Source organism: Sminthopsis crassicaudata, chromosome 6, assembly GCF_048593235.1.
Source record: "Sminthopsis crassicaudata isolate SCR6 chromosome 6, ASM4859323v1, whole genome shotgun sequence".
Taxonomy (NCBI): Eukaryota; Metazoa; Chordata; class Mammalia; order Dasyuromorphia; family Dasyuridae; genus Sminthopsis; species Sminthopsis crassicaudata.
The window spans coordinates 103,354,748-103,380,245 of NC_133622.1; the positions used below are offsets into that span (position 1 = coordinate 103,354,748).

Consider the following 25,498-nt stretch of genomic DNA (forward strand, 5'->3'; position numbering starts at 1 on the left):
TATAATAAGGGGAAGGACCCATATGTACACAAATGTTTGTAACAGCTCTTTTTGTGGTAATAAAGAATTGGAAAATTAATGGATGTTCATGAATTGGGCAATGGCTGAACAAGTTACAGTATATGAAAGTAATGGAATATTATTGTTCTATAAGAAATGATGAGCAAGCTGATTTCAGAAAAGCCTGGAAAGACTTAACATGAACTGATGCTGAGTGAAGTGAGCAGAGTCAGGAAAACATTGTGCACAGCAACAAGATTGTGTTTTGATCAACTGTGATAACTAAATCTCAGCACGTTAGTGATCCAAGCAATTCTAATAAAATTTGGATGGAAAATGCCATCTGCATCCAGAGAGAGAACTAAGCAAAGACTGAAGGCAGATCAAAGCATACTATTTTCATCTTTTGTTCTCTTATTTTGTTTCTTTCATGTCACACTTAGTAGGTGTTTAATAAATGTTTCACTTAGTAGATATTTAATAAATGTATCCTGAATTGTCACACTTAGTAGGTATTTAATAAAATGTTTCCTAAATTGTGACACTTAGTAGAAATTTAATAAATGTTGCCTGAATTGCAGCACTTAATGGATATTAAATAAATGTATCCTGAATAGTACATATTTAATAAATGTTTCCAGAATCTGTCTCCTCTTGTGACACACTGCCCCACATCCAAGCAGCTTCCAAATTTTCTTACATCCACAGCCGATGTCACATGCGGCCATTCCATCCATCTATATAGCCGCTATTCTAGCACAGACCCTAATGCAAAAGCCTCCCAATTGAGTTCTTTGTTTCCATTCTCTCCTCACTTTCCTAATCAATCCTCTGCTTAGCTGCCAACATAATCTTCCTAAGGCACAGGCCAGTACATGTCAGCATGTCAGAAACAGAATTCATGACCTTTTCCTTCCAAAATCCAGCCTTACCTCAGGATGGCTTTATTCCACTGAGGACGATACCATCTTCCCCCAATAACCTGGGACCATCCATCTTGCTGTTCTTCCCTCAAATCCTCAGTGGTTTCTTTATAATAAAATGCCAGTCTCTTGGCCCTCAAAGGCTTCCATCCCTCTTTCTGGCTAGTTTTCACTTATACTGGTTATTCCAGCTAAAGTGGATTCCTGCCATTGCCCATCGTATCCCCCAGCCCGGAGCATCTGCCCAAATCTTCCACCAAGCCTGGAATGGGCTGCATGTATTCCTCAATTGTGTCTCACTCCTCATTTTAGTTCTACACAGAGCTCAGATATTATTTCGTATCTGGTAAGCCTTCCCTGATCCCTTCTTCCTTCAAATTATTCTATAATTCCTTATCTCTCTCCATGTTGTATCTCTACCTACCTCCTATCCTCGGGCAGACACAGAAAGTGCTGAATAAATGCTTTGGCTTTTTTTTTTTTTTAAATCTTATATTCAAATCTATCCATGGCACAATAGTAGATGGACTTGAATTTGAGTTTAAATGCAGTGTCAGACTGTGAGACTCTGGTCCAGTCACTCCACCTTTGGCTCAGTTTCTATGTAAAATGGGGAAGATTATAATAGCACCTACCTTCCAGCTTTATTGTAAGAATTAAATGAATGTACATGTACAACCTATATCAGATTGCTTGCAAACATGGGGAGAGGAGAGGTAAAGAAGAAAAGGAGGGAGAAAAACATTTTGGAACCCAAAATCTTACAAAAACGAATGTTGAAAACCATCTTTACATATAGTTGGGGAAATAATATACTATTAAAATAAAATTGAAAAATCCTAACTCTGCTTAAACTTTGGCTTTTTAAAAAGTAATTACCATAGTACTTGATACATTCTAGGCATTATTAAAATGTTTATTTTTTCCCCCTGAATCCAGTAACACTTTCTCTTCTCATCTTTCTAAACATGTTACCTTTATTCTTGGTGACCGGTCTCCATTTTTACTCTTTCTTGTGTCAAGAATGAGGCAGGTGGGTAGGTAGAGTGCCACACATGGAGTCAGGAAGACCTGAATCCAAATTTGGCCTCAGATATTTACAGCTGTGGGATCCTGGGCAAGTCACTTTACTGTGTGTGCCTCAGTTCCCTCATCTGTAAAATGAGCTGGAGAAGGAAATGGCGAACTACTCCAACATGTTTGCCAAGAAAATCCCAAGTAAAGTCACAAAGAGTTGGATATAACTAAAATGACTGTTATTGTTATAATAAGAATCAAGAACACCACACTTTCTTGGCTTTCCTCCCACTTCTCCAACCACTCTCCCATGTCTCCTGTGTCCCTTCTCCCTTCTCTTCGTGGGGATTTCCCAATGCACAGTCCTAAACTTTAACAGCATTTCTCCCCCTCTACTCATCAGCTTGAAGGATTATCCTCCTCAGAGATAGACACTCAAGACTTTCAAATCTTTATCCCTCATCCCAGTACCTTCTTTATAAATGGCCTGCAGAAAATCCACATCTTGGAGCTACTCCAGTGAAATCTGACAAATAAATATCACCCCCCCCTCCCTTTAAAAGCTAAGAAGTTAAGGAATAGACTTATTTTCCCATTTTTCTAGTAACATCAATTCTCTGTTGGAATTCCCAAGTATCTCTGTGGTAAGTATTGTAAACAAGCCTGATGACAAAAATCAGGCAGATGAAAGTGACTTTCCTAGTGATCTTAAGAAAAATGCAGCTTTTCTGTATCCTCAGGAGGTAGGCTGGTCAAGTGTACCAAAGAAGGCACAACATCTTTGCAATATTCATGAGCTGCGTTAAGTCTGCAAAAATATGACCAATTACTAAAGCATTTTAGCTGCAATTCTTTAGAAATGGCTAAGCGATAATGCCCAAATGAAACTAATAATACTTGATGCTTATTTGATAAGAACAGAGAATAATATAAAACCATTCAATTATTTCCCTAAATTATCTAAAAGGAAAGAAATTAGATGCCAAAAATATCAGATTAATACTTTTAAAAGCTCATGATTGCCAGGAGGAAAATCTTCTTTTCAGGTAATTATAAGACAATTCATATACTTGGGTCTCTTTTCTTGTTACTGACTCTCAGAATTCAGCTCTGCATTAACCTCAGTCCACTATGAAGAGATTGTATAATTAGAAAAATATATTTTTCAAAAGTCTCCTTTACTTGATTAATCCTTACTGTCTTGTGTAGGCGGTTCACCTAGAAAGCTGACAAATTAACAGGATATATTCTATCCCTGGTTAGATTTAAAAGATTCTGGGTCTTCATAATTTTGGAGATTTGACTTTTATCTCATTTGATATAAGATGAAGATCTGTTTCTGACAATGGTATTATTAAGATTACTCACAGAGGTGACAAGGTAAGAAAAAAATGAAGTAAAGACACTGTCAAGTTAAGAAAAAAAAAATCTAATGCTCCTCTAATAATTTAGCAGTAATGCGACTTCAGTACAGCCGATTGATCTGAAGATAGGACGCAAGGATGACAGGTAATAATGACGCTTGGCAAAATATGGCAGCAGGTAGCCCTTCAGGTTTTACTCCCATTAAAGAGGAGAGGAGTTCTGCAGATTGCCTGAAAGCCTTCATTTTCAGAGGGCAGGCATTTTTCTTTTAAGAAATGTTTTTCAGCCCAGAGAAGCCATCTTGACCCAAACTAACCTTAGAAATTAGGTTGTTTCACATGGTGGCAATGCTAGGGCAAGGGGCTTGTAGCCAGGTACAGGTGACATGAGACCACTTAGCAACAGCCCACACTGATCGCTGCAAAATAGCAGCAGAGCTCTATTTTATGTTTCTCTGGGGAACCAATTCCCTGAACCAACTTGATGACTCTGAAGGTTCTGGGACTTTGAGGGCCACCTATGTTCAAAACGTAGACAGTTCAGTTCATTGACAAGACAGGGTCAAATTGTAAAAAACAAGAGAAGGAGTTAGTCTTTCTGAAGTTTTCTAAGGATAAAATGTGCTCTCTCCCCAATGCTTCCCTGCTATCCAATTAACAACTGAGATGGGATTGGACATATAGTTCAATGTTGGCTTATTTGTGACTATCATAATTCCTTGTTAATTTTCACATAAACTCCAGCTATATTCTGGTAACTGAGTTTTATGGCTGACCTGAGACAGAGAACCTTGAGTGGAATGTTCACTATCCAATTAACAACTAAGAAGAAACGGGAGACCCAAATCTAATATTGGTGTGTGTGCTGTTGTCTCATAATTTTTTGGTAAATTCTACCATAAACTCTACCTATATTCCGGTAACTGAATTTTATGATTAATTTGCATCAAAGAACTGTGTGTTAGAATCCCACTCTGCCAATAATTCTGTGCAGCCTTGATTTCCTCATCTGTGAAAAGGAGGGATTAGGCTTAGAGATCTCTAAGGTCTCCCAGCTTTAATAAAATGAGATTCAAAGTTTTTTATATGTTTGTTCTTTTCATTTTAATTATCAAATGTTCCCATAAAAAAGGAAGAACATTTCTTGGTTGTTACCTGTTCTAACTTCCCATTTGACACTCAATGATGGCCCCCCCTACAACACTGCTGACAGGTTGGTCATTCAGTCACAGTTTGAGTACTTCCTGTGATGGAAACTCAATTGTTCTCCTTTCTGTAAAAATCAATTTACAGAATTATTCAGCTGCTTCTTGAGTTAAAATGGATTTTCACTATTCATTTTCCAGTTACTGAAAGACATCCTGTCAGGGCTTTCGTATTTCAATACTGCTCTCTGAAGTACCTACCGTTTGGGTCAACAATTTAACAATTTAATATCTTCTAAATATAAGTCCTTTCCCCCTAAAAAAGGACAGGAAATGTTCCCTATGGTCATTGCTACATGAAGCAAACATTTTAGGTTAGACTCCTCTATCTGAGCATCTTCCCATTTAAAGACCATTCCATTTCAAAAGCCACCTCCCACCCTCACCCCCACTAGCTGTTATCAGAAGCTCTATTATTGGATTCTTCCCTTTCCCATTTACCTTCACCATCATGGTGGAAAAGAAAATCAAATCTCTAAGCCATATTACAGTGCCCCTGGCCTATGTTGGAGGCTGAAGATTTTGGTGAGGGGCAAGGATGAAACCATAGAAGGGGCTCTTCTTCCTGTACTAAAGCATCTTCCAGCCCAAATGCCTCTATTTTAATACAAGAGGAAAAAGATACAAAGTAAGTGAATTTCCCAAAGTCACACAAGTAGTTAACAGAACCTCTGATTCCCAGTAGTTTCAAATCTTGAGTCTGATATTTACTACCTATATGGCCTAGCTTCCTCATGCAGGTAATGGGAAGGAAGGAAAGGAAAGGGCATTTATCAATCACTTACAAGTATTAAGTGCTAAGGATATGAGTATAAGCAAAAAGAAAGTCAACCTCTGCCCTCAAAGAACTTACATTCTAATGGTTAAAGACAGAACATCAAAAGGAGTAGAAAAGAGCCCTGGAGAGGCGTGTGAAGGTACTAAACTCCAGGGCATGGTTTTCAATTCTGGAAACCAGGTACAGGGAAGGGAGTGAAATGAAGATCAGGTAGGTCCCCTCTACATAATGGCAGTTCCAGGAGGAATTCACCAATGGGAGAAGGGAGAGCCTTGCACAAGGGGGAGAAAGGATGTTCCAAGTTGAGAAGACCAGAAGAGTAGTTAGATATTCCAGGAGGCGGCGGCTCCAGGCACTGAGGGAAGTTCCAGGATGAGACTTCATTAATCATGATTCTAATTATACAGAGTACCCTACTATCACCACCATGTTAGTTCCAAAAGAGCTATCAGAAGCAAATGAAGGAAAGGAATAAGAATTGCACCAATCCTCCTCTTCCCCAAACTTTATTAAGTCCCCAAAGCTTCCTCCACAGTGTTTCCAGCTCCAACTAATCCCAATGTCTTCTCTTCTTCCTGCCCAACTGGGTGATGATGTATAGAGAGAGTGCTGTACCTGGAATTAGAGGCTCTAAGTTGAAATCCCAGCGGTGCTGTTAACTACTTGTGTGACTTTGGAAAAATCAATTAACTGTGTCTTTTAATTAATTAGTTGATTAATTAATTAATTAATTGGTCTGTGTCTTTCTCATTTTGTATAAAATGAAGCTAGAAGATCTCTAAGTACAAGAAGAAAAATCCCTTCTAAATTTCATCCTGACCCCACTAAAGAACTGCTTCCACTATAAGATGGAAGACATAAAATTACTATTTGACATGGAAGAGAACATGCGCCAGGAGGAAGAGATTAGGGTCTAAGGATATTGGGCTCTGTCACTAACTGCTGTGTGAACAGATTTGTCCCAAGAGAATAGAAACCCTTGTGAGGAGGAACAGCTTCTTTTTTGGGTCCCCAGCTTTTAGGGAAGGACCTGATACAGAGGAAGCACTTAATGAAGTTGACTGTTTATTTGGCCTAGTATACCTAGAACCATTAACATCAATTCTCTTGGAAAATATTTACAGTATTTCTCCTCTTGGCAGAGGTGGGAGACTATGGGCATTTAATATCATATAAGCCATGTTCTACCTCTTTTTTTTTTTTTAAACAACTTTTCTTTTTGAAAAGGAGAATTTCATGGAAAAAAGGGAAAGGATATTAGGAAGTATCTGTAGAATATATAAAACATCAAAAGGCATCAGTAAAATTTTAAAAGAAGAAAGAAAATATGTCCAGGTATAACTTTTTTTATATTTGAAAGCTACCCCCCCCTCAATAAAGATGATAAAGATTTTGCTTAGTGTTTTTTTTTTCTCTTTTTCTGCAGTTTCCAGTAAATCCATCAATTCTTCCCTTCCATCCCTCACTCTACACCACCAGTGCTCTAGCCACTTTGCCATCCAGCTGCACTGACAGTAGGTAGGATAGTCTTACTCTCCTTTTCCAAGTAACCAGCTTAGAATGAACCTACAGTCATGATGGAAATAGCATTAGTCTTGAGCTAACTGAACTTGGGCAGCCAGATGGTGCAATGGATAGAGCGCTGGACTTGGAACCAGAAGACCCATCTTCAGGAGTTCAAATCCATCCTCAGACATTTACTAGCTGTGTGATCTTGCAAATCACTCAAGCCTGTTTGCCTCAGTTCCTGGTCTGTAAAGTGAGCTGGAAAAGGAAATGCCAAACCACTTCAGAATCTCTGGCAAGAAAATCCCAAATGGGATCATGGTCTGAAACAAACAATTTAACAACAAAAAGCTGAGCTAAGTTTGTTTAGGATCAATATAATACTGCCCTATGACCCATGATGTACAGTAGGGATGTCAAACTCAAATAGAGATGGGGCCCAGTAAACCACACAAAATTATCCCTGTGAGCCAATAACTCAGAAACCTACATATCAAAATCTATTTTTATCATCAATATAATGTTTTATAATAAATTATAATAATTTTATAATAAAATGACTTATTTTGTCACATATTTTCATTATATATCTTAATTTGCTTTGGGAAGCATTCACTTGGGAGAATTTCTGGCCATGTCTAACATCTCTGATTTACCATTTACTCTCTATGTATGCTATTTTCTATTATAAAGACATATTTTTAATAATTTTTAATTTTTATTAAGCAAGGTTCCCCCTGACTCCAGAAGCACTTAGTTTATAATGGCACCGATTTCTCTGCTTGAAATTCAAGTGAAAAAATCAACAGATCAGGATCAAAAGACATTGACACCATCAGAAAAGCAAGCAGGCAAGCAAAAGAAGTCTAGATCCTCTCAGAAGCCCTTTCCATAGCAATTTTCCACACTAGGAGGGCTGCAGTCATTTGGAAAATGAATCTTCATCTATTCAAGCAAGCAGCATCTGACAGGTTCTGAACCATGTGGTTAGAAAGATGGCAGAAACCCAGCTGACGTTTAGTCTGGTCCAACGAAGACACTTCTCCAAAGCAAAAGCGGGTCTGAGAATGCAAAGGGATTGCCAACAGCTCACACCATCCAGAGATCTAAGGGGATGTCCTTGATCACCATCCAGTCACTTTAAAGCCCTCTCTCCTGGCTCAATGAAGAGAAATCAATATTGTGTCCAACTGCTCCTCAATCTTTTGCAGTCCCGAAATCCTACACCACATCCCTCTCTCCACCCAACTCATTCACATCGACCCTAAAGCCAGAGAAATGAACACTGAAGCTCTACGGGCTCTCATTCACCCTCTCAGTGTCTCTAAGACCTTCAAGACAGGGGTTCTCAACCTAGGATTTTAAAAAATATTTTAATAACTACATTCCAATATTACTTATTTCCTTTGTAAGTCCTATAAATCTGATTTAATGCATTTAAAAATATTATTCTGAGAAGGAATAATGGGCTTCATCAAACTGTTGAAAAGGTCTAGAACCCCCAAAAAGTTAAGAACCCTGGCTTTAGAAACAAGCAGTGTATTTGTCAATTGACTGTATTCTTCTCTTTTTTTTCTTCCAGAGAGAAGGTGAGAGAATGAATCTCAATCATCACATTACATTAAAGTTTACAAAGCATTTTCCCCTAACAACCCTTCTGACGTAGATAGTGACGTAATTATTCTTATTTTATAGGGAAAGAAATGAAAAGTCAAGTGCATGATTAGCCCAAAGTCACACAGATAATAACTGCAAAAACAAGAGAAATAAGAAATGGGGAGAAAGGTCTCAGAAATAACAATATAGACTTAAAGAGCCAGTGAGAGTGTATAGGTAAACGAAATTCATCAATGAGCAAGAACTAAGTGCCCGTTTTCATTCTTTTTGTTTTTGTTTGCTTGCATTTTATGTTCTTTCTCATTTTTTTCTAGTTTGATTTGATTTTTCTTATGCAGCAAGATAACTATATAAATATGTATGCATATATTGGATTTAACATATATTTCTACCATGTTTAAGCTATATTGGACTACTTGCCATTTAGGGGACAGGGTGGTGAAAGGAGGGAAAACTGGAACACAAGGTTTTGCAAGAGTTAATGTTGAAGAATTATCCATGCATATGTTTCAAAAAAGCTTTAATTAAGGGGAAAAAAAGAACTAAGTGCCTATAATATTCCAGGTATAGGGATACAAGAGCAAAACTTAAAGTCTTTGCTCTTAAAAAGCACAATAAAAAAGGGATAGCATGGAGCAGATGCATCAGAACTGGGTCCATCAGCTAACAAAATTCCATCAGATTAAAATGTATCTGGGAAATGTTTAACATAAATTAAAATACAACCTAACATAGATAATGTTAATATGTGATTTTCTAAATCAACATGTGGCCAACAGGGATATGTTTTCTAGTTGAGCTTGACTCTTCTCAGAGGCCTTACTCATGTGAGTAAGGATGTCCTAGATTAAAATTCTACATTCATTGTTATTTATAAACATCCCCTTAACACTTGAACCTGAAATAAGTTTTGTCAGCAATAGAACTCTCCTATCAGGGATCATGCGGTGCCTTTTTTAAACTGTAGAGTTAAGAGTGATGGGCTACTCTTTGTGTTGACTCTTTAAATATAAATGAAGACTCAAGCTCCTTAGGGAGGGGCAACAGGAGGGAGAAATTTAGAAAAAAAAAATTCAGCATGGATCAAACCAACCATAGCAGAATCCATTAAAAATAATTTCCCTAACGTCTTTATCTTATTTTAATTGATAAGCACTTACTGAGTATATTTTGTCAACGTTACTGACTTTTAATTTTCAAACAAATTAGGCAAGTTTGCTTTAAAAAAAAAACAAACAAAAACAAGTTAAGCTCATCTCTTTTATTTTGTTGCACTTGGTACCTGTAGTAATTACTGGTGGGCCAAGAGCAGAGTTGATCTATGAATGAACAAATCAATCAACATTTATTAAGAACCTACTATGTGCCAGGCGCTGTGCTAAGTGCTGGGATATAAAAAGAGATAAAAGATATGTCCCTGTCCTCAAAGAACTTACAAGCTATTGGGAAGAGATGACGTGTAAACTAATATATACAAAGCACTGAAATTAAGAGAGGCTGGGGAAGGTTTCCTATAGAAGATGATATTTTAGTTGGGACTAATGGAAAACAGTAGCCTAAGCCTTTTCTTTTCTATATTATCTCCCCCAAAGTACGTTACTTCAGGATACGGGTTGTCTCTTACTTTTGTAGGTGGCACAAAACAGACAGCATTCTGGAGAGAGTTAGACCCATGTTCAAATTTGACCTCAAATATTTACTAGTTCAATGAGCCTGGTTACGTCCCTTAACCTATGTCCATCTTAGTTTCTTCATCTGCAAAATGGGGGTTATCATCGCACCTACCTCCCAGGGTTATAAGGAACAAATGAGATATCTGTAAAAGTACTTAGTGCAGTGCCTGGAACACAGTTGGTGCTCAATACATGCTTGTTTCCTTCCCACTGTATAGCACATTTTGTTGCTGCTATTCAGTTATTTCAGTAGTTTAATTCTTGCTAAGCTCATTTGGTGTTTGTTAGTCAAACATTGGGTGACGTGTACACGGTCATATGGACAATAAGTAAAAGGGCTGAGATTTGAACCCACTCTGTCCAGTGTTCATTAAACTAAATCACAGCACCTATACAAAGCCAAGTTTTAGCAGAATATTAATGATGATAATAATCATTTTAATGGCATTTATAAAGTGATTCAAAATTTGCCTTACATAGCTCATTGATTACCCTTATTGATCCCAACAACCCTGTGACAGTCTCAAGTTATTATTAACATCCCAATTTTACAGAAGAAGAAAATAAGACCTAGAGAAGGGTAATGGATTTGCCCAAGGTAATAGGCCTAATAAGTGCAGAAGCAGAATCTGAATTCTGACTTGGGGTGGAGGGGAGAAGGAAGGAAAAGCTCTCTTAATTCAAAGTCTAAAGGTTTATCTACTGCAACAAACTGTTGTTTTGTGCAAAGATAATGAAGAGGTTTGTCATTTCCTTTTCCAGCTCATTTGACAGGTGAGGAAACTGAGGCAAATAGGGTCACATAACTAGTGTCTAAGGCCAGACTTGAACTCAGGAAGATGAGTCTTTCTGACTTCAGGCTCAGCACTCTATCCGCTGTGCTACCTAGCTGCCCACTTACAACAAGTATCCTCTCACAGTAAAATAAGTCTAATATCCTCCATTTGCTGAAAAATTAAAATGAGGAAAAATGGCCAAAAGAGTTCCAATTTTACTGTAGTCACCTAAATTCAAAATTAATGGCGTCTTGAACAAAGTCCTTTAATTGCAGAATTTAAAAATTCATGCTCAATTATCATATTCAATATTTTAAGCTCACAGTGGTATCTATCATTTGGGTAGGAAGGAGCAGTGAGAAATAGTTTATGCCTCCACTAATTGGGAGGTACAGAGCCACCAGAATGGATGAGGATGAAAATAAATGTCTTTCTCTTCCAAGCCTACACATAAGCCTGCACCAGCTTTCTGCCCTCAGGACTGAGACTGCACCATTCTGGGCACATAGCCCGCATTCGGTAAAACACTTTACTGATGCACTGACTAAAATGGATTTCCAAAGCCGGTGCTTTCTACTTTAGAACAATTTTCCCTCCTCAGCAAACATCTTCTGACCACCTCAAAGGGCAAAGTATCAGGATAGTTACTGGAGATAAAGGTTTAGTTTTCTTGGTTGGTTGGACTAAATTACCTCTAAGGTTCCATCCAATCCTGCTTCTCATGATAGTAAAAACACTCTTTTCTCTCAAAGAACTCATAATCCATTACAGGAGAGAGAACATGTATTTAACAAATTAAATGTCAATTATCAACTGGGTACAGGCTGGGTGAGTGGTATTCTAAGGAAAAGGGATGAAGGAGAGAGCCGGGGAAACAGAGGGAGGAAGAAAAAGGGGGAGAGGAAAGAGGAGAAAGAAGGAAGAGAGAAAAAGGAAAAGAAGGAGTAAGAAAGGGTGAGAAGGGAAAGGGAGAGAGATAAGAGAGAATAGAGGCAAGAGAAGGGGAAAAGGGGAGGAAGAAATGGAGGATAAAGAAAGAGACAAGAGGAGAGAGAGAGAAAAAGACAAAAAGAGAGGGGGGTGGATAAGAGAGAGGGAGGGAGATATCCTAGTTTTCTGACTTCCAGCTTTGAAAGAAAAGAAAGAGTGTTCATTCTCTTCAGATTCCTAACAGGAGAGAAAAACTATGGGAAGAAGCTGACATCTCGATCACATCCCTATTCCTTAGCTACACTTGAGACTTCTCTTGAGTGAAATGTGGGACTTTGTCTGTCTTGGTAGAACTGAGCTATCTTACTCCCAAAGTGAGGAACTGAGACAGCTCATTTATTAGACTTTCTCTGGCTTCTCTCTGTTATCAGTTTGGATAAGTGGATTTGTTTGCTATTTGCTATGTTCGTTCTTTGTAGAGCTGGCATTGGTGGGAAGGGAATCAAGCCTTGAACGCATAGCTTGGAGCACTTCTTACCAGTTAAAAGGAGAGTGATGATCAAGAACACAACTTGAACTTAAAAATGATTTCCCTTATAACAATATTACAAGGGGATGGGAAGATGTAACCCTAGCCCAGTACCTTTCTCTGAAGATAAAGTCTCCAGCCTCTAGCACCAATCTCCATTTCCCTTCTGGCAGGAATCAAAATCTCCCTTGGAGTAGAGTGCTCAGAGTAGAGAGATCTCTCCGTGGGAGCCACATCTAAACACTCCTGTGGACACACACATAACCTACATAGCAAACATAGCACATATGCAACCTTTACATTAAGAAAGCGCTCTATGAGTAGAGTCTACAAAATAAAATCAACTTCTGTTGCTGGAGAAGTTAAAAAAAAAAAAAAATGAATCTAAATTGTCCTCCCTTAAGGGAGGATAAAAGTTTCTGGTGTGGGAAAATTGGGGCTAGATGACCTGTAATTCAAGATGCCTTCCAGCTCTCAGATTCTTACTTCTTATTAATCAAACCACATACAGAGTATGATGATGGGACATGGGCTTTGAGGAAGAATGCTGGCAAAAAAGAAGTATATCTACAGCAAGGTGATCAGAGTGTGGATGATATTCAAAGACTACTTAGTAGGATCAGGGTTGTTAAGCCTAAAAAAGAAAAAGCCCATGAAGGATACAATTTCTACCTTTAAGTATCTAAAAAAAGATTAGATTTCTTCTGCTCAGCCCCAAATGGATTTAAGATGCAGACAGGCAGATTTAGATACTTGTAAGGAAAATGTCCTAACAACCACTTTTGTGTCTGGCAATCTAATGAAGTCTATGGACCAACCCCTTCTCAGAATAAATTCAGGAATGTTCATATTATGAAATATTCTTAAATGCATTAAATAAAATACATAGGATTCCAAAATAAACTAAATATATTGAAATATAGTTAATAAAATATATATTTTTAAATGACCAAGTACACGGACCCTAGGTTAAGAATTTCTGTAATGAAGCTTTTCAAAAGCAGAGTGGGCTGCCTTGGGGGGAACAGTGTGTTCCTCATCAATAAAAGTCTCTAAGTTGACAAGGATGTGGTGGATTACATTCCTGGGAATGTCTCTGAGATTCTGAGCTAGCTGGAATTTGTTTTCTTGAATTGCCATCTTTTCTAGAAATACTGGACCTGGAGTATGCAGGAGGCCTAAACAGGTCAAGAATAAAACCCTACTCTGAGCTGCTATAATTTCTTCTTTGTGCCTCAAGGGGGATTCCCTGGGTGTCCTTAGGAGTCAAGACAGACACCAGTCAGTCTGCACCAGACTGAGAAATTGTTTTGTGCAGCTGGGATCCTGGGAGATAAGCAGACCATTGTATCTAATGATCTAGCAGTTCCCAAGGAAAAAGAATTCGACTTCTAGCATAGCCTTCCTACTCCCCTTCAGGAGAGGATTAGTTCTCTTCCCTTCCCCTATGACTTTCTAGTAACTTAAATATCAAGGCTGACCCTGGCTTCTTAAGATAGATGAGGAGTTCCCACACGCATGTGACTTTCTCTAAAATAAATCCAGTTGCAATGTATGTCTCTTGGATTTGTGAGACTGTTTCAGCTTATAATAAATAGGCAGACAATGCCCAGGTTGCATGTACCTTCGGATTCTAATGTTTATTGTGCAACAAGAAAATGATATTCGCACACATGTATTGTACCTAGATTATATTGTAACACATGTAAAATGTATGGTATTGCCTGTCGTTGGGGGGAGGGAATAGAGGGAGGGGGGGTAATTTGGAAAAAATGAATACAAGGGATAATATTATAAAATATATATATATATATATATATAATAAAAAAAATAAATATAAATAGGCAGACAATAAAAATAAATATATATGTAAAATACAACACACACACACTCACATTTTACTTCCTTCTCTACAAAATCATAAGATCCTTTTCCTTTATAGTGTTTTTCCAACTTACCTATTTTCTCCATGCTTCCTATTCCTTCACTTTAAGGGAGAATGGAAGGACAGATATTTTTACATCCCTTTTTTTTTTTTTTAAACAGCTTTTTATATACAAAACATATACATGGGTGATTTTTCAACCTTGACCTTTGCAAAAACTTCTGTTTCAACTTTTTCCCTCCTTCCCTCTACTTCCTCCCCTAGATGGCAGGTAGTCCCATACATGTTAAAAATGTTAAAGTTTTACATCCCTTTTAGTCACCAAACAAATCTTAGGAAGTCTGAAAAATTCATGAGATGAGATGTGGCTCATTTTCATCAATGCAATCATGACTTCCACCACCAAACACTGTTTACAACTTCCCCTGACATTTTCTAAAATAATTTAACAACTCTTTGGTTGGTTGAAAAACATTTGCTCAGATTTGAAAAACCACTATCCCAATGCTAATAATTAGTTCATCTAATTAAAAAAAAAATCTGATTCACCAGACCTTGAAGATTATTATTCTACCACCCCATTCTAAAGATAAAGAAACTGAGGCACAGATAGATATTTATCATTCCTACATATGTTTGTGTGTTGAGTTGTCCACAATGATATAGGTAATGTTAGAGATTGGGACCCAAGTTTCTTGGCTCCCAAAACAGGTATCTTTTTACCCAAATTTTTCAAATGCTATTAGGAAAAATATATAACAATAGCTCATATTTATATAATTTTTTGGTTTAGACTTATGATTCATTAGTGTAGGGAGGAGCTCCAGGTGAGAACATTCCCTCCAATAATCTAGATGAGCAACAGTTCTGCTCTTAGGATGGACACAGCTTTAACATATATTTGCAAAATACTCACAGACTTGGAAACAGAAATGACTTTAATGCCAGCTCATCGGGTCCTCTCATTTTATAAAGAAAAAGGGACCAAGAGAGGCAAAGTAACCCACCCAGTGTCACTCAAGCAAGTAAAATGGCAGAGCTGGGATTTCATAAGACCTTCACAGGATCATAGGTGGACCTTAGAGCACTTCCTACTACATCATAATGTTGTAAGAGCCGAGGAGGCAGAGAGTATAAATATCTCCGAGTCTCTTTTACAAATGAACTTAAGAAGTGACTTTCCCAAGGTCGTACATCCGTAAAACTACAGCTGGGATAGGAAAGCTAGGTTAACTCCAACCCCACCATTCGTATTGTCATTAATTTTTTTTCGGGGGGGAGGGGAGAATAAAGGGGGAAAGTGCAAGTTATAGCATATAATAATATCTATAATATAGCTAATTAAATATTCACTTTCAAATTTATACTAGAAGATTGCAGGAACATCAAAGCAAAGTACAATATAAATAAATCCAGAAATTAGTAAGAAATCATTTTGGTTCTTATGCATGGGTTCAAATAATGCCTCAGAATTCCACTTCAAAATTATACACAAATAAATCCTGTAAACTAGAGATCCTCCAGGAAAAAAAAAACCAAACCTCAAGATGAAGTTAAACCTCACTAATTCAGCCCGATAATGGGGGGAGGCCAGACTGGATTAGTACAATATCTTATTTACAGACTATTTTAAAGAATTTAAAGAATTGCAGTCTCATTATTTTCAAAGCCTGGATAAGAACCCCAACTGCTAACAAAGTATTTGCAAGCAGAAAGCTCATCAACCTTAATGAATAGATAGAATACATTTATAATTAGCAACATCATTTGCATATCAACAATTAATGTTCTAAAGTACTTAAAACAAAATCACAGAATGTGCCCCCAAAGCCTTATTTAGATTGCTAATTTCTTAGCCAACTCTTTTATCTGGGACAATGCAGAGATAAACAGATAAACCGGGATACAAATGTGAGACTTACTTTACTGGTACTTTATGATTTTTAATAGTAAAAAAAAAGTTGAACTTAGACACAGTTTATGAGGTCAACTCCTGATTCCATTAGTTAGTTAATAGCAGTCTCTGGGACTCAAGTTTCTTCTTCTGTAATATAAAAGCCCTTCTTTAATGACCTCTGAGGTCTTTTCCACTTTTTATTCTATGCTCTAATATATATCTCCATGAGATGCAAATGCTACCAAGCCCTACATCATCCTTGTAATAGAAACATCTCTGTCAGGTTGCCCTTCAGCCGGCCATCCTAGGTTTCCCAGGCTGGGAAAATAGTGTGTCCCTGTTCCACTTCTCATTTTATAGTTCCATTCTCCGGCATGGTTCCAATAATTCAACTCTTGTAATCACAGATTAAAATGCACATCCCCCCATTAAAGCAAATTAGCAAAAAATCATTACTTAAATGCTCTTTTCTCCAGACTGTTTACAAACAGTTATGTGTTCAGGCAAACCCCCTTCCCTTCTAAAGTCAGAGAGGGATGTATTTTTATCTATAAACAAACTTGCCGAACTCGTTCCCCACCTTCAATATTTAGAGGTGATCTGCTGGATTTTCTGTAAAAATCCCTCAAAGGTTTTCCCCGTCAGAAACACTAGTTGTTTTGTGCAAAAATCTCTAATTAGGCTGGCTGTCAGCCTGGGCTCTTCCGAGATTACCCTGCAGATGGAGAATGAAGGGAACCAGGCAGCGCATGCAAAGACACAATATGTTAAAACAAGCATTTTGCTTGTACTTTAAGCTCTAATTGAAATTTAAATTCTGCAGTAAAAAAAGACACAGTAAATCATCAAATCTATGGATCAGCCTCACAAAAACCAGAGGGCATTCCATTTCAACTGACTGCAAGAACAAATTTGATCTTAATTACTAGGAAGCTCTTACAAGTTACGAAGGAAGTCACAGCTTAAAGAGGATCAGCCTCCTAACTTCTTGATAAATTAGTTTCTCCAGACTAACCTTTTGGATGCCAAAGAAATATATCACACGCATGGCAGTGAGGAAAATGTCAGTGATCAAAGAGGGGTGAAGTAAATGGCTAAGTAATCACTAAAATGACATGTATGCATGCTTAACAATATGCTAAATATGGGAAATAAAGATTAAAATTTAAATATAAAATTCGAACAACCACTGCCACACACTGGCAGCATTTTTAAAATGTGCTTTCCTTGGAACTTAATACAAAATTTTGAGGTTTCTTAGCCTTTCCCCAGTCCGGGTTTCTTCCTTTTGAGGTCCTTCTATAGAAATGAGGAAACCAGATCTGATTCTTTTCTCCTACCCATTTCACTCAAAGATGCCACAGTTCCTTATTTGGAAGATGAGGATTGTCAATTTCATGGCAACCATCAAAGGGATGGTGACAACCTAGATCGAATCAGACAGAAAGAGAAGGAGCAGCTGAAAAGCCCCCGTTTACAGTTGACTACTTTCTACACAGCCATCAGAAATGATCCTGATGGCTTAATGAGGTCTGAGAAAGCATCTATTTAAATGTACCCAAGTGTAACAAGAGTCTGGAAGAAGTTCCCTTTTTGCCCCTTGTCTTAAGTGGGTCAGGAACCTACCTGCAAGATCACCTTACCCCCTGGGGAGAGAAAACCCCAAGGAAATGGGAGTGACTCTTCTTTTTAATAGCAACATGCTTTCTTATCTGTGCTTTATTGAATCTTTATTTCAGCGGTGTATGTTTCATCAAATTTTTGCTATAATAGATTTGCCAGTGGGGAAGGAAATCAGCAGGAGAAAAGAATGCTTTCCTTTTTTAAAAGTCTACATTTTGGGTTTGGTCCTGCTTTTGCTCAATATAAAATTCTATATTGCTGTTGTTTTAAACAGTCTCCTTTAATGATGGACATTGGAGCTGCTGCTGATTTTGTGTGTTCTGAAAGGAAGAAGGAAAGGAAGAGGGAAAGTGGAAGGAGAGGACGGAAATGGAAGGAAAGAAGGAAGAGGCCAGTATTTATTAAATGCCAGGCACTGTGTTAAGCAATTTACAAATATTTTCTCATTTGATTCCAACATCCAAAAATAAGAATCAAAAAGAAAAACAATTGTATATGTGCATATATGCGTGTGCATAAGTTCATGAATCTCAGTTTAAGAACTGCAAATTTAGTCTAACCCACACCTAAACTTGAGTCCACTCCAAAACATTCTCTCTCTCAAATACATTCACCGATGAGGAACCTACTACCCAGGTGGAAGGGAGGAAATCACACCATTTTCCAGATTGTAAATGTTTAGTGCTTTTCCATGACCTCTAGAGTAAAAAAGGTTCCTCAGCCCATAATTTTAAGCGTCCTATCATCTTGTTCCAATTGATTTTTCTAGACTTATTTCATTCTACTTCCCTTCACAAATGCTACATTTTGACCAAAGTGGACTACAAGTGGTTCTCTTGAACACAAGTTCTTACCTCCACACGTTTTGTATCGGCCATTCCTAATACATGGAATGCATTCCTTCCTCATCACCTCCATGAAAAACCTTTGTCTTATGTGTCTCAGTGCAAGGAGTTACCTGATTGATAAAACTCTTCTTGACCCTCCCCACCTTAGTTGGTAATATATCCTTTTAACAGCCTCCATTTCTTTTATTTACATACATTTGTACTGATGCTATACAGCCTCTCTGTCCCCTGCCGCCCAACAAAAGAACATAAATTCTCAAAGGCAAAGATTGTTGGCTATGTCATTGTATTTGCTACGGATTACCTAACACAAGGTTTTGCACATACTAAGTGCTTAATTAATGGCTCTGATTTGCCTGCTACCGTTTTTAATAATGATTATTTTCAAAAGCAATGAGAGGACCACTGTGTAAGGATGCCATCTGATGTATTACAAGGAAGCAGGAGAGATACTAAAAATAATAGAAGTCCAAAAGAAAGGTTGGGAATGGAGGGGAAAGCATTTAGAGGAAATCCACATGGGAAGCTGTATCATTTTGAAGGTTCTAGGTATCCACTGTCAAGCTATCTCAAAGAAGGATAGATTCCATTAGAATGGAAAATTTTAATATTAGCAACTAAGGAAAAAAAATAGAAACAACTCAACCTTTTTGCATAGCATTTTAAGATGTACAAAGTAGTTTTTTCACAAAAACCTAAAGCTCAGAAAGATTTAGGGACTGTCTTATGGTGACTTTAAGAGACTATGATGTTTCTAATCATGTGTCACAATCTTGAATAACAAGTTACACTAGAAAGATGGGTCCTCTAAGGAGTATTCAAGGTTGAATTTTATTCTACAATCAAAAAATCTTTGAAAATCAGATAGTAGTAGACCCAGTAGGATCCTGCTCTTTTTTCTGTGGCTGTAGAGATGTGATCCCCAATAGATAACTGCTTAGAAGCCAACCCATTCACTTTTCATGTTTTCATCAATATCTTTAATGCTTGCACAGTTTATTACAATATAAGCTCTCTAAAAGAGGCAGTTTATAAAGCCAGGTTCCCTTGATTTTGACCTCTCAAGTCCCTTCCAGCTTTAGCTCGATGATCCCACAATCTACCTGCTTCCTTGGGGAACTAAAAGTCCTTAGAGATAACAGACATTAGGGGGGGAAACCTAATTTGTAGCATTGCATTCAGCATTATTTAAAGTTTTAACATATCTTTATGTGTATTATGAAGAAATACTAAGTGTTTTTTAAAAGCCATTTAATACACTCTTACACTCTTATAGCAGCACATCAATAGCTAGAGAAAACTGCAGATTCTAAGTCACTAGATAGAAATTGAATAATTAATAAGTGACAGAAGAGAGCTTTGAAAGCCTAGAAGAGTTACACAGATGTGGAAAAATAACAGTCAATCACTGCCTCAAAACTCAACAACTAGACCAAAAAAAACACAACCCAACACCCCACAAAAAAACCAACTTTACAAAACACTGAAAAACTGCGGAGCCAGACAGATGCCTATATTTATATTTTCTCTTCTACTCTTTCTACAGAAGACAGCTCGTAAGCACTGCTCACAAAGCACATTGTCAACCTGTACAAAGGCAGTGTCTTAATATAGACAAAATCAGCTATTTTCAAGGTTGGGAAGGCCTCGGCCGTCCAGGAGACTAGAGGACCACTAATGGGATGCAAAGCTTTAGCTTCTGGGTGACTGCTACCAGTCTGCCCCAGGCTCATTGTGATTGAAGAAGGCAGAGGGTCCCACCGGTGGAGTTACTCAGTAACCAATGGGAAATGAGCAGGTGGACAGGTGCCCATGACACACAAAATCTCCTTTCTATTTGGTAACAATTGCTACTTAACTGCCACTGGCATGCCAGAGGCCCAAGAGGGAATTAGGACTAAGGTCCTCTTGCCATTCCAAAGAATCCCAAAGCAGGGTTCAGGCACAGGAATGAATAAACTACCTCCAGGCAAGATTCTATCTGCTTGATGAATAAATAATAACTTTGGTATCCACATATTTTGACCCAGAATTTTTAAACAGTGACCTTTTTATTCTAAAATGTACATAGGGGACAAGTCTATATTATATACAGTTTGTGTGTGTAAATACACAGTACTAATCTCTTCCCTTCTTTTTCTCTAACATCAAGAACTTAAAAAAAAAAAAAAAACTCAAATTAATATAAAATCTTTACATAATTTTTAACATTTTTTTAGCTTACCATGATTAGAATTAAGTGAAGAAGGCTACTTTATGCCATTATAATTTCTATCTTTTTTTCACTGCTCGCCAGAGCTGTTAAACTGGTCCATTAAGAAGCAAATTCCTCTAAATATCCAATTAATATAGTTTAAAAATACTGGCCATATTCTATAGAGATCTTTCCCACGTCTGCCTTCAGTGAGCTCCAAGTTATATGGCAGTGACTGGCAGATAGAAAATGTTAATTGATTATTATTTCTTAATTAGGATCAAAATAACTATATTCCTATTATCTAAAAAAAACCTTACAAAGGGATGACTGCACAATGGGAAAAACAGATTTGATACCCTCTGCCATATACAACCCATGTGATCTTGGACAGCTTACTTCATCTTTGTTTTCTCATCTGTAAAATGAAATAACAAATATAAAGTGTATTTGCAAACCTTAACACACCATACAAAAGTAAGCTCATGCTAGCTTTTACTGGCTCTGATTTAAGCCTAAAAGCTTACAATGGCAATAAGACTTTGGAGAAAACCCATATTGTTATTGTTATTTGTATGAGTATTAAAATAAAGGAATTATACACAATAGCCTTTAAAGGACCCGTTCCAGCTTTAGAACCCTAGGATGGTAATGACCTTTGACGTGGCACAGGTTATACCTGAGTTCCAATTCTGGCTCAGACACTTACTAGCTGTGTGAATTCGGGCAAGCAACAAGGCAAATCTCAGTTTACCATCTATAAAGTAAAGAATAATGCTTACTTCACATCATTGTTGTTAGGATCGAGCAAATCAATATACATAAAGTGCTTTGCAGACCTTAAAATGAGATACACACACACATACATACATACTCTGCTATCATTTGTGACACCATTTAGAGTTTTCTTGGTGAAAAGAACAAGTGGTTTGCCATTTTCTTGTCTAGTCCATTTTACAGATAAGGAAACTGAGGCAAAGAGGGATTAAGTGACTTGTACAGGATCACACAGCTAAATAAATGTCTGAGGCCAGATTTGAATTCAGAGCTTCCTAATTCCAGGTCCAGTGCTCTACCTACTATACCACCTAGATGTTATATAAATGCTAGCTAGAATCATTATTACTTATTATTATTACTACTACTATCCTGCAAAGGGCAGAGAGCCTAGAACTGGAGGTAGATAAGCACTGTGAGATTTCCAAGAAACACAAGTCTTCAAACAAAAGGCCAGTGAGCTTGATGACAATTTCTGGCACAATTCCAGAATGCATTGTTAAAGTGGTAGTTTGTGAGAACTCAGGGAGGGAAGCAGAGATCATTATAAGTCAGCGTGGGTTCATTAAGAGCAAGTCAATGCCAGACTAATCACATTTTCGTAGCGGATGGGTTACGAGCCTGGCAGATCAAAGGACCGTTGTACACGCTCTATGATATACCTGGAGATCGACAAAGTTTCTCATGCTTCCCCTGTGGAAGAGACAGGTAGGTTAGGTAGGTAGATTTGGAGCTGACTGAATGACCAAATGGGAAGAAGAGTGATTAAACGGTTCAATGTTACCTGAGAGGAAGCCTCTAGTGGAGTACTCTCCCCTCCCTTCCCACCTCCCCTTCTGTTCTTGGTCCTTTGGCCTTAACATTTTTGTTAATGACTTAGACAAAGATAGATATGGCATGGTTAGCTAAAGTTAGAAATGAAAGGCAGCTTGGAGGGGTAGCGAACCCACTGAGTGACAGAATTGGGATTCAGAATGATCTTAAAAGGCTACAACTGTGGACCAAAAGTAATAAGATGAAATCTAATAGGATAAATGTTTAAAAAATTCTTGATCTCGGGTTCAAAAAAATCAACTTCATAGTATGGAAGAGATGTGACTAGACAACAGTTCCTGTAAAAAGGACCTCAGAAGGTTAGTGAACTATAGATATGCGATGATGACAACCAAAAAAGCGAAGAAGGACACAACAAAAGTACAGTCACACAGGGCAAGAGCAGTAATTTTTCTTAACTATAGAACTGACCATGTGATGTCTCTATTCCATCACCTCTAGGGGACAAGAGATAAACTTCTTTTTATTTTTTTAAGCATTTTCCTATCTGTTTTTCCAAACTCATTGATATGTCTTTCCCTCTCACACTGTCAACCAGCCCACTTCATATTTATTTTTCATCTCTGTGCCTTTGCAAGGACCATCTCTCATGTATGGAATACATTCCTCCCTTAGTTTCACCTCCAAAAGGTTCTATCCTCTTTCAAGATTGTTGTTATTCAAGATATGTGATGATCAACTGTGATGGCTTTGGATCTTTTCAGCAATGAGATGGTTCAAGGCAATTCTAGTAGACTTGTAATGGAAAGAGAAAATCCAGAGAGAACTATGGAAACTAAATATGAATCACAGTATTTTCACTTTTTGTTGTTGTTTTTTCTCTCATTTCTTTTTCCTTTTGATCCAATTTTTCTTGCACAGTATGATGATATAGAAATGTTTAAAATAATTGCACATGTTTAATCTATACTGAATTACTTACTGTTTAGGGGAGGAAGGAGGTAAGAAGGGAGGGAGAAAAATTTGGCACACAAGGTTTTGCAAAGGTGAATGTTGAAAACTATTTTTGTATATATTTAGAAAAATAAAAACTGATTTAAAAAAAAAAAGATTGTTGTTATGTATAACCTAATATTAAATTACTTGCCTTTCTCAATGAAATGAGGTAGGGAGAGAAAAAGAGAGAATTTTTAATTTAAAATTTTATAAATTAATGTTAAAAATCGTTTTACTTGTAATTGAGTGAAAATAAAATACTAAAATAATTTTAAAAGATAAAATCATCAGGATATAAAAAAAAGATTGTTGTTCAATTGTTTTTTAGTCATGTCTGACTCTTCATGATCCCCCATTTAGGGTTTTCTTGGCAAAGAGATGTAGTTTGCCATTTCCTTCTCTGGCTCACTTGAGGAAACTGAGGAAAACAGAGTTAAGAGACTTGCTTAGGGTCAAAAAGTAATGTCTGAGGCAGATTTGACCTTATGAAGAAGAGTCTTCTGATTCTAAGCTCTATCCACTGTGTCACCTAGTTGCCTTTCCTTTACTATAGGTTTTACAATCAGGGCAGCTAGGTGGCGCAGTGGATAGAGCACTAGCCTTGAATTCAGGAGGATCCGAGTTCAAATCTGGTCTCAGACACTTAACACTTCCTAACTGTGTGACCCTGGGCAAGTCACTTAACCCCAGCCTCAGGGGGAAAAAAATAAAAAAACATAGGTTTTACAAGTCTTCACACATATATATTTGATAATATATTGCCTACCTGGGAAGAGGCTGGAGAGACAGAGGAGGAGAGAAAGAAAAAAAGAGAGAGAAAATCTGAAACTCAAAATTCAAAAATAAGAAAAGAATGTTAAAAATAAATTTAAATCTAAAAAGATACAACTCAAGTATCTTCTTCTTAACATCTCTCCAAACTCAATCCTAGTACCATCTATCCAAAACTATCTTGTATTTAACTATTTTTATATATTTTATTTTCTATTGTTTTATTTCTTATTTTAAATCTTCCTATGCACTTTATATTTATGTTGAATATATTTAGACACATATATTCTTTTCTTTCCCATTAGAACATTAAGTTCCTTGAGACTAGAGATTGCTTTAGTTTTTATATTCTGTCTTCAGTACTTATATTCCCAAACACAAAGCTTACACTTAATAAGTACCTAAATCCTTTGTATGTCATCAATAGACATACTATGCTTTGGCCTAGTCTTGAGTATTCTGAGAGCCATTTTAGAAGAACACTGACAAGCTGAAACTATTAAAAGGAAGATGACTGAGGAGAGCAAGGAAACTCAAAGTCATATCATCAGAAGGATAATTTGAAGAAGAGAAGATTATTAAGGATGGGGATTCATACTCTTAGAAACTTGTCAAATTGAAGGATTAGGTTCTTCTTGGCCCCAGGAGGTGGAATTAGGAGCAATGAATGGAAGGAATCAAAGAAGCGGATACCACTAAGGAAAACAGTGGATTTGGAACCAGTTGTTTTTGTTATTCATTCTGCTTTGACTCTGTGATTCATTTAGGGTTTTCTTGGAGTGGTCTGCTACTTGCTTCTCCAGATAATTTGACAGATGAGGAAACTGAGGCAAATGGTTATAAATGATTTGATCACACAGCTAGAAAATGGGTGAGGTCACATCTGAACTCAGGTCTTTTTGGTCTCGTGCTCTAACCACTGTACCATCTAAAATAGCAGGTGAGCCACTTAACACCTGAACGATCACAGGCAAGTCACTTACCTTTTCTGGGTAGCAAGTTCCTTGTTTGTAAAAGCAAGGCAGGGGGTTGTATTCAATGGACTCTAAGGTTTTTTTCCTTCTCACTCATTATCTGTGGTCTATGGTTCTGTTACCTACTAAATAAGGTCCAATCTCTAATCTGGCATTCATGACTTTGAGTCTGATAGCTCCTTACTCATCTCATATAGTTTACTGTTCATTCCTGGAGAAGCCACGGGGCAAAAGTCACACCTTGATAGGGTGCAGTTTACCATTTTGGAATAGCACAAGACACATGCATACCACACATAATAGCGATTTGCTTTCTCCACATTCCTCTGCATCCCTACCTGTTATTTTATCCCTATGGATGAGTGGGCATCAGCTGATTTTTAAAGCTCCCCATCTGAGAAGAATTCTGACTAAGAGGTTACTTTCTCCCCTTGCTTAGCA

At 37.4% G+C, this 25,498-nt stretch overlaps 1 protein-coding gene across 1 annotated transcript in view; it reads right to left on the reverse strand.

Annotated features, from left to right (window-relative positions):
- Window positions 1-25,498, reverse strand: part of DCTD (dCMP deaminase) — a 41,788-nt gene that overhangs the window by 10,712 nt on the left and 5,578 nt on the right. The window lies entirely within an intron of this gene.